Here is a 9,465-nt window from a genome sequence, read left to right on the forward strand (position 1 = left end):
TGGAGGGTAAAAAAAAATGTCTAAAACACACAAAAGTTGTTCAAAATGAGTCAAGAATCTTTTCCATGGATTTCCTTAACAGCAAACAAATATCTCACTGAATAATTCAATATTAGCAAAAGAAAATCCAAAATATATTTTTTGTTTATTGCTTTATTCCCCTTTGTAAAACATAATTTATTTTTAGCATTAAAGATCTGTTAAATATGCAACATTTTATCTAAAGTTACAAGTAAAAAATTAGATTACATTTGAAAAGATTTAAATTTAACATTTATCATTGTAATAATAATCTTACAGATTTACTAAATGAGCATGACTTTACTTTTTCCATTAATTTTATAAGTGAATGCACTTTTTTAGCTAAAGATCTGTCAGATATACAAGATTTTTTCCTAAAATTACATGTAAAAACACATAAAATACATGACATGATCTAAAATGAACCATTTATTAATTTGTTTATCATAACAATCATAAGTACTTGTTCATTAACTACAATTTTTATTGTTTTTTTCAAAATTAATTTTATAAGTAGACATACTTTTTCAGCCAAAGATGTGTCAGATAAACAAGATTTTATCTCATGTTATATATAAAACATACATATTGTACGTGTCACACCCTGATTTCATTCTCTTTATCTTTTCCTGCACTGTGTTGGTTTTCTTTCAGCCGTTTATTTAGTCTGTTGTCTTTTTGCGCTCATTTTATTCCTCCTCTGTTGCTGTTCTCAGGCTCTTTGTAACCTGGATTCTAAACAATAGAAAACCTTCAGCAATCAGATCTGAAGCAGCTCCGGCTCTTTTCGTATTCCAGCCTTCAGATAATCAATGCGGCTGATTGCTGCTCTTTGCTAAACGAGATGCACAATTCTTCCCCGGGGCCGTTTTTCTCTCCAACCTTTAATTCTCTGCCGACTCACTGACCCGCAGCACTAAAGGCCTCAGAACAGACAGCAGAAACGAAGCATCAAAACGCCGTCAATCCTGGAGCAAACGTGCAGAATTCCACATCCTGGAATTAGAAGAATGATGGAGTGGGCTGTTTGGTTCATCAGTTAAAGCTGCACTAATGAGAGTTTAGATTAACTGAAAGGTGATAAACCTACAAAGAATTATCATCCACAGGAGGATTTACACTTTAAAAAAATGTGTCTAATGGAAAACAACTGGAAAATTGATTTTAACGTGAAGCTACATGCAAATATTTTCTGTTATTCTTGACATGATCTAAAACTAAAAGTTTCTTATTCCTATTATTTGAATTCTAACTCTTTTAGTAAGTGGACATATATTTTTTAAAAGTAAAAACAGGCAAAAGGTGAGTGCATCAGTGGATAAAAAGAAGTACAACGGGTGCTCTTTTAGTGGAAAAAAAACATTCAAACAGCAAAAAGAAGAGAGGTCCGAGGCACTCCGAGTACCTAAAAGTCCTTTAATAATTCATGGACGGCAGTTTACGCGTTTCTGCTACCACAAGGCCTTCATCAGAACATAATCAAATTTGATTATGTATAATCTGCAATTCTGTTCTGATGAAGGCCTTGTGGTGGACGAAACACGTAAACTGCCGTCCATGAGTTATTAAAGGACTTTTAGGTACTCGGAGTGCCTCGGACCTCTCTTCTTTTTGCTGTTTGAATATATTTTTGATGTTTTAATGTTAAAGATCTGTAGGGTCAGTATATAACTGAGGGACTTTGTAAGTCTATAGGACATATCACGCATATGTTTTATTAAAATTAAAAAAAACAATGTTTTTATGTTCATTATGATCATGTCTTTACAAATTTCATATTTTTTTTTAATGGAAACAATCACTTATTAATAAAAAAAATAACTGGATATGACTAAAATATGACCTCAGGTGCAATATGGATAACAAATTACCCTCTGTTTTAGTTTTATTCGACCTCAGTGCTGTATTTGATTCTGTTGACCACAAAATTCTTTTAATTAGGCTCCATGATTTTATTGGCATCTCAGGCACTGTTTTTAACTGGTTTAAATCTTATCTTAGTGATAGAAAGTTTTATGTGAACCTTGGGGATCATTTATCACAATGTTATGACATTGGGTGTGGTGTTCCCCAAGGTTCAATTTTAGGCCCTACTCTTTTTAATCTTTATATGCTTCCACTAGGTAATGTCATCAGGAAACACGGCATCAATTTCCACAGCTATGCTGACGAAACTCAGCTTTATGTTGCCGTGTCTCCTGATGACACACAGCCACTCGATGCCCTTTTTAACTGTATTTTAGATATTAAATCATGGATGGCAGACAACTTTTTACAGCACTACCAGGACAAAATTCAGGTTTTAGTCATTGGTTCAGGGGTCAAGAGAGAGAAACTGGTCAGCAAACTACAAGCATTATCTTTTAATCTGTTTGGGCAGGCTAAAAATTTAGGGGTTTTATTCGATTCAGAGCTCAGTTTTGAGCTACATATCCGGGACATTACCAAAAAAGCTTTTTATCATTTAAAGAACATTGCCCGAGTGCGACGGTTTCTCTCTCAAGCCAATGCAGAGACATTAATCCATGCTTTTATCACCTGTAGAATAGATTACTGCAATGCTCTTCTTTCTGGTCTCCCACAAAAGAAAATCTCCCATCTTCGGCTCCTACAGAATTCAGCTGCACGGATGCTAACGGGGACCAGAAAGAGAGCCCATATTACACTGATTTTAAGGTCTTTGCATTGGCTACCCGTTTCTTTTAGGATAGATTTTAAGATTCTTTTATTGGTTTTTAAAGCTCTTAATGGTCTAAGTCCATCGTATTTATCAGATTTGCTTTTACCGTATGAACCAATTACACCCTGTGCCAAATTATTAGGCAGGTAGGTTTTTTGGCCAAAACAGAGTCTTAGAAATAAGTCCGGGCCTTCCCACTTTTAAATAGTCTTCTCCTACGCTAACTTTGTATTTGTCAGACATCATTTCAAATTATATTACATTTAAAGCAAGAAAATCACCACATATGTCAAAAGTGCATGTGCCAAATTATTAGGCAAGTTTTAGCTTTCATCAAAATGGGACCAAAAAAAGGACTTAACGTCTACAGAAAAGAGCCAAATAGTTCAGTTGCTGTCAGAAAAACTTAGTCCCAATAAAATTGCCAAGAAATTGGAAAGAGATACTAGGACCATCAAAAAGCATATCTAAACAGTCAAAATGGCAGAAAAAAGCGAGTTGAAAAGAAAAGAAGAACCTTATCATCAAAGGATCTGAGAAGAATTAAGCGAGAAGCAGCCAGACGACCGCTGGCATCACGTTCTACCATCTTTAAAAGCTGTGACTTACCTGAAGTTCCTAGAAGTACCAGATGCTGCATCCTAAGAGATTACGGAACAGTCAAGAAATCACCCAAACAGCCTCCACTCAACAAAAACCACAAAGAAAAACGGTTGGAATGGGCAAAACAACCTCTAAAGACCAACTTCAGGCATGTTTTATGGACAGACGAGAGGAGTCACCTTGGATGGCCCTGATGGCTGGGTAAGAGGATGGGTGGCCAATGGACAGGAAACCCCACAACGTTTACAGCGGCAGCAAGGTGGCGGTGGTGTCATGGTTTGGGCAGGACTTATTAAAGATGAAGTTGTGGGTCCCTTTCGAGTTCCAGAGGGGGTAAAAATCAACTCTGAGACATACTGCGAGCTACTAAGCAACACCCTGTTCAAACAATGGTTCGACAAGAAGCCTGCTTCTTTCAAAAAGGCTGTCATTCTGATGCAGGACAACACACCATCCCAGAAGTTGGTCTTTAGATGTTGTTTTACCCATTCCAACCGTTTCTCTTTGTGGTTTTTGTTGAGGAGGTACCACGGCATCAAAACACAGACTAACAGGCTGAGAAATGGTTTCTTCTCCAGAGCTGCAGCCTCCACTAAACCACCTCCTGCCCTCAAACAGAAAAACCCAGAGCTGGAACTCTAAATCAACAGTTCATTATTTTAATAAGCATCTGTTAATTAACTGTGGTTTTATTTTTTATGTTTTAATTAAAACAATATTTCTAAACTTGGACGTTAAAACAAGATCTAAAATTAACAATTTATTATTTTATTTACAATAATAATAATAATAATAAGCATCTGTTAATTACCCACGTTTTGTTAAATAATGAAAAAACTAAACTCTGTAGTTACATGTAAAAACATCTATTCTATGTATGATTGAGCTGGTGTGTAGCTGCCCTGTTGTTTCTGATCTGATCATTTCCAGCTCTGCAACAGAGAAAACATTAGACTCCAGAATCTGTGTGAACTCAGAGGGAGCCTTTCCAACTTGTTAAAGAACTTTCTGTATTTATAGAATTTAGCTCCTGGCTGCTATGACCACAGTCGCCATGGAAACAGTTGTTTTACAGAAGTTAGAGACAATTAGACAAAGAGATAAATTTAACCTGCAGTGGTGTGAAGCAGCTGTAAATACGCACAGTTAACGTGTGGTCAGAGAAACACGTCTGGAGGGGAACCGAACACGCAGCCCACACGCATGTAAACCTGTTTCCTGGAGACCGCAGAACACCTGGCTGCCATGGCGATGGAGGGCATCCTGTCAGGTCGGGAGCGGATAAAGCAGATCGGAGCGTCGCCGCGCATCCTGAGTCCATAAATTATACATCAGTGTCATTGTGTTGCCAAAAGGCAGCTTGATTCCTGCAGAGACCAACACAAAGGAGGAGAAGTTTGTGATCGGATGAAAACTGACCACCTGAGAGACGGTTTGCAGCCACAAACAAGTAAATAATGCAAATACAGAAAAAAATACAGAATATCTGCTGTAAGCTTCATTTGACCTGAAGTGGAGGAAAAAAAAACAATGCAGAATGTCTGGAACATTAATAACAGGTTAATAGCACAATAATAACAGGTCTATAACAGGTCTACAAGATGTCTATAATCTGTCTACAATAGGTCTATAATCTGTCTACAACAGGTCCATGGTGGGTTTACAACAGGTCTACAACAAATCTGCAATAGGTCTATAATAGGTCTACAACAGTTGCACAACAGGTCTACAACAAATCTATAACTGGTCTACAGCAAGTCTATGATGGGTCTACAACAGGTCTACAACAAGTCTATAATGGGTCTACAACAAGTCTATGATGGGACTACAACAGGTCTACTATAACTCTATAATGGGTCTACAACAGTTGTACAACAGGTCTACAACAAGTCTATAATTGGTCTATAACAAGTCTACAACAAGTCTACAATGGGTCTATAATGGGTCTACAACAGGTCCACAGTGGGTTTACAACAGATCTACAACAAGTCTATAATGGATCTACAATGGGTCTATAACAGATCAACAACAAGTCTATAACAGATTTACTACAAGTTTATAATGGTCTACAACAGGTGTACAATAGGTCTACAACAATGGGTCTACAATGGGTCTATAATGGGACTACAACAGGTTCACAGTGGGTTTACAACAGATCAACAACAAGTCTATAACAGGTTTACTACAAGTTTATAATTGGTCTACAACAGGTGTACAATAGGTCTACAACAATGGGTCTACAATGGGTCTACAACAGGTCTACAGTGGGTTGACAACAGATCTACAACAAATCTACATAGGACTGAAATGGGTCTACAACAGGTCAACAAGTCTATACCAGGGGCCTATTTCACGAAGCAGGTTTAGTGAAAACTCTGAGTTTGTTAACCCTGAAATGAGGGAAACTCAGAGTTTTCCATTTCACGAAGCGAGGTAACTCTAACCAGGGAATGCGGGGTAACTCTAGCCTGTTTCACAAAGAGGGGTAACTTCAACTCTCGGTCAGTTACCGCAGTAACAGACTCTATGACTCTAACCTGGTCGGCAGCAGGTTTATCTGAGAAAACCTCGAGTTTCTCTCCGTCTCCGCCCTCTTTCAGCCACACGCTGTTTCATTTCCTCATTCATTCAGTCAGTAAGCGAGCGAGTTTTGGCGTAGAACAGCTTTTATTAACGATCCAGTGGATGAAGGAGCAGCATTACTGCACAGATAATTAAATATTCGTCGGTAGATTGTTATCAGACCGCGCATAAATGTTCTCGCATTTCCGGACAATTATCGGTTTGAGCGGTACCGTTTCAAGTCCATAATCTACATAAACGACCTAATCCGTCCTTACATTTACATTACCAGCCAGTCATGCTCTCACATCCAGCAGATATTGTGTGTTGCGCTGTGGTTCTTTGCAAATGGAAGTTTTTATATGATGTCGGAGATGCAGAGTACTACAGTAAGACAACTGTATGCAGGACAGTCAGAAAAGTTTTCCTGGCTCTGAAACGACTTTTACTCTTCATTGTGGACATAAACCTGTCAGAACATCAAGAGGAGTTCCACAGGATTGCAGGTGAATGATGTAGAGATCTGTTAAATTCATTTTAAATCATATTCTGTTCATGACATTGTGCTGCAGCCTCAGACTGGGATTAGTCATTTTAATTTCTTTTAGGATTTCCCAGTGTGATTGGCTGCATAGATGCACACACATCCCCATCACAGCTCCCTCACATAATGAACAGGAAGTCCATTCACAGCATAAATGTGCAGGTAGGCTACAGGTAGACTGACTACTGTTTCTAAATGTTAAAGACTGCATCATAGTTCAACATCTGTCATTCTCTGCACTGTCCAGATCATATGTGATGCTGCATACATCATTTCTAATGTGGAGGCCAAGTGGTCTGGGTCTGTTCATGACTCCAGGATTTATGGAGAGTCTAACCTGAGCAACAGACTGCAGCGTGGTCAGCAGCATAAAGATTTTCACAATATAATTATCTTGTCTCCCTCCTTTAATATGCTCTGATGTATCCACTATACATTACAGGAGAGTTTGATGGCCTTCTGCTGGGTGACAGGGGTTACCATGCCAACCCAGGCTGATGACCTCATACCCTGACCCTGAACCAGGCCCCCAACAGAACTTCAACCGGACTCACTGCAGGACCAGAGCCCGGGTGGAGATGACCACAGGCCTGCTGAAAGCCCGTTTCCAGAGCCTACGTCTCCTCAGGGTGACCCCTGAGAGGGCCTGTGATATTACTGTGGCATGTGTTGTTCTTCATAATATTACTATTAGAGGAGAGCAACACCCTGCCCTACAAACTGAAGACCCAGATGATGAGCCCATCCACCTGCAGCTATCCAGGACAGCAGAGCAGTCAGAGACACCGTATGCAATAATCACTTTAGAGTTTAAGTCACCATCATCACCACCACAGCAAATAAAGACATGATACACATTTCATTTGGTCTGCTTTATTTCCTACAAATAAAAGAGATAGTTCAGTTCATGTTCCAATAGTTAACATAATTCACCTGTGACCATCACCCACCTCTAACTTGTGCTCCAGTATTTCATTTTCCAGATCTGCCCTCCTAATCTGTTGTTTATTATTATTTTTCTCAGCAAATACAGTTTGTAAATCTGTTTTACTGATAACTGGGAATACATAGAGGACATTAAATTATACAGTTGCACATGAATTCCACAGAATGAACGTTTCCTGAACATCCATCTCACTGTGTCAGTCTGTGCAGTGGAAGATGAGGAACCATCCTGCTGCTGTCCAGCCATGCTCTGTTAAAAAGGATGAGAATGTGCAATACTTCAGTGTAGGCTAAATGTCACACTCTATATTCCACCCAAAGTCTGAATGAGAAGAGAACTATCAGTAACATACCTCTGTATGCCTTTCTGGATCCCCCTCTGTAAAGGCAGCAGACACAGTTTCATCCTCTTCATCCTAGATCAGTGACATGTTTCAGTAAACTTAAACTACCATTTGGATAAATCTTTGGAGTGTTGACTACTTACAATTACAAGATATATATATATATATATATATATATATATATATATATATATACATACATATGCATCCATGACCTTTTATTCCACCGTTTTACAGGCATCTGCTTTCTTTCTGTTGGCTGAGCAGAAGTCTATGTTAGTTTAAACAGGCTCAATTATTTAGCAGGACATGATATGGATGCAGACATTTAGGCTATGTGTGGATAAAACAACTGCACAGTCAAACAGCCACTTAATATTTAGGATACTTTACAATGTAAAACATGATCAACATGAAGTACCTCCATGAGATAATGCCGAGGTCTGACCTGTTTGAACAGTGTTTTTATATTTCATCTTAAGCTGCTGCCCCGTCAGGATTTCCCCTAAATGAAATAACTTACTAGGCTGCTATTCAGACAGTTATTCCCTGTAATATTATTACGATTACAAAGGACTACATTTAAACTTACGCATTGATCCGGGCTGTTCTCCATGCCGTCTCTCTCTCTTTTGCAGCTGCAGCGGTGTTGCACTTCTTTCTAAAAACATGTTCAAACTCGCCATATGAGCGCGTTAAAAACTTCCCGTTCAAAAACGCAACCTTTCGCTTCCCCGTTTCCATGGTGACTCGTCGAATCGGGGTTCCATTGATGCTGTCTTTTCAGAGTTGCAGTGCACGCGCGTAACTCCGGGTCAGACTACTCCGAGTTGATTAACCCAACTCATATCAGCCGTTGTGAAACCGAAAACTCAGAGTTTTCTATCTCAGAGTAGATCAACTCAGAGTTGTGGAAGAAACTCAGAGTTTGTAAAACCTGCTTCGTGAAATAGGTCCCAGGTCTACTATAAATCTATAATGGGTCCACAACAGGTATACAACAAGTCTATAACAGGTCTAAAATTCTACAACAAGTCTGTAGTGGGTCTACAATGACTCTATAATAGGTCTGTAATGGGTCCATAACAGGTCTACAACAGGTTTATAATGGGTCTATAATGGGTCTACAACAGATCTATAATGGGTCCATAACAGGTCTACAACAGGTTTATAATGGGTCCATAACAGGTCTACAACAGGTTTATAATGGGTCTATAACAGGTCTACAACAGGTCTATAATGGGTCTGCAGGTTAGCTAATATGTAGCTATAATTCTACGTGAGGTAAAGTTGACAAAAGCGCACTATATTTTGAAAAGCCTTGAAGAATCTTTGACGTCTTACTTTGAAAGAGTATCATTCAGCCAGACTTTTTCTTTTTTTGACACCGTTAAAGAGTTTAAAGGTTTCCTGTCATCGTCTGTTCTGCGGATAAAAGTTCTGTTCACATGTCGGCAGAATGAAAGAGTCTGACGGCTGCAATCAGAGCAGCTAAAAGCTTTAAATAAAAGACTGAAAGTGTTTCCTCGAGTTCAGGCTGTTTGCATGTTGGCAGAAGTGAAGCTCACATCTGCATCTGAATCAGAAATCGGAGAGATGGAGGTGAGACGACGATTATTGTGATTCAGAGAAAAGAAGCTTTTATCATGGAAATACTTCGTGACATATTTTACATGAAATAAAACTCTAAACCAGGGGTGTCGAACTCATTTCAGTTCAGGGGCCACATTCAGCACAACTTGATCTCAAGTGGCCAGAAAATCGGA

General features: G+C 38.9%; 1 long non-coding RNA gene across 2 annotated transcripts; it reads left to right on the plus strand.

Moving 5' to 3' along the window:
- The first annotated feature begins 6,359 nt into the window (after positions 1–6,359).
- Positions 6,360–7,272, plus strand: LOC127535085 (uncharacterized). Of its 2 annotated transcripts, XR_007943747.1 has the most exons (3): positions 6,360–6,572; positions 6,658–6,769; positions 6,853–7,272. It is a non-coding gene; the product is annotated as an uncharacterized LOC127535085 (long non-coding RNA). The 2 variants fall into 2 exon arrangements; XR_007943746.1 differs by having other exon boundaries at positions 6,360–6,769.
- The last annotated feature ends 2,193 nt before the right edge of the window (positions 7,273–9,465 follow it).

This window comes from Acanthochromis polyacanthus, chromosome 8 (assembly GCF_021347895.1).
Source record: "Acanthochromis polyacanthus isolate Apoly-LR-REF ecotype Palm Island chromosome 8, KAUST_Apoly_ChrSc, whole genome shotgun sequence".
Classification (NCBI taxonomy): domain Eukaryota; kingdom Metazoa; phylum Chordata; class Actinopteri; family Pomacentridae; genus Acanthochromis; species Acanthochromis polyacanthus.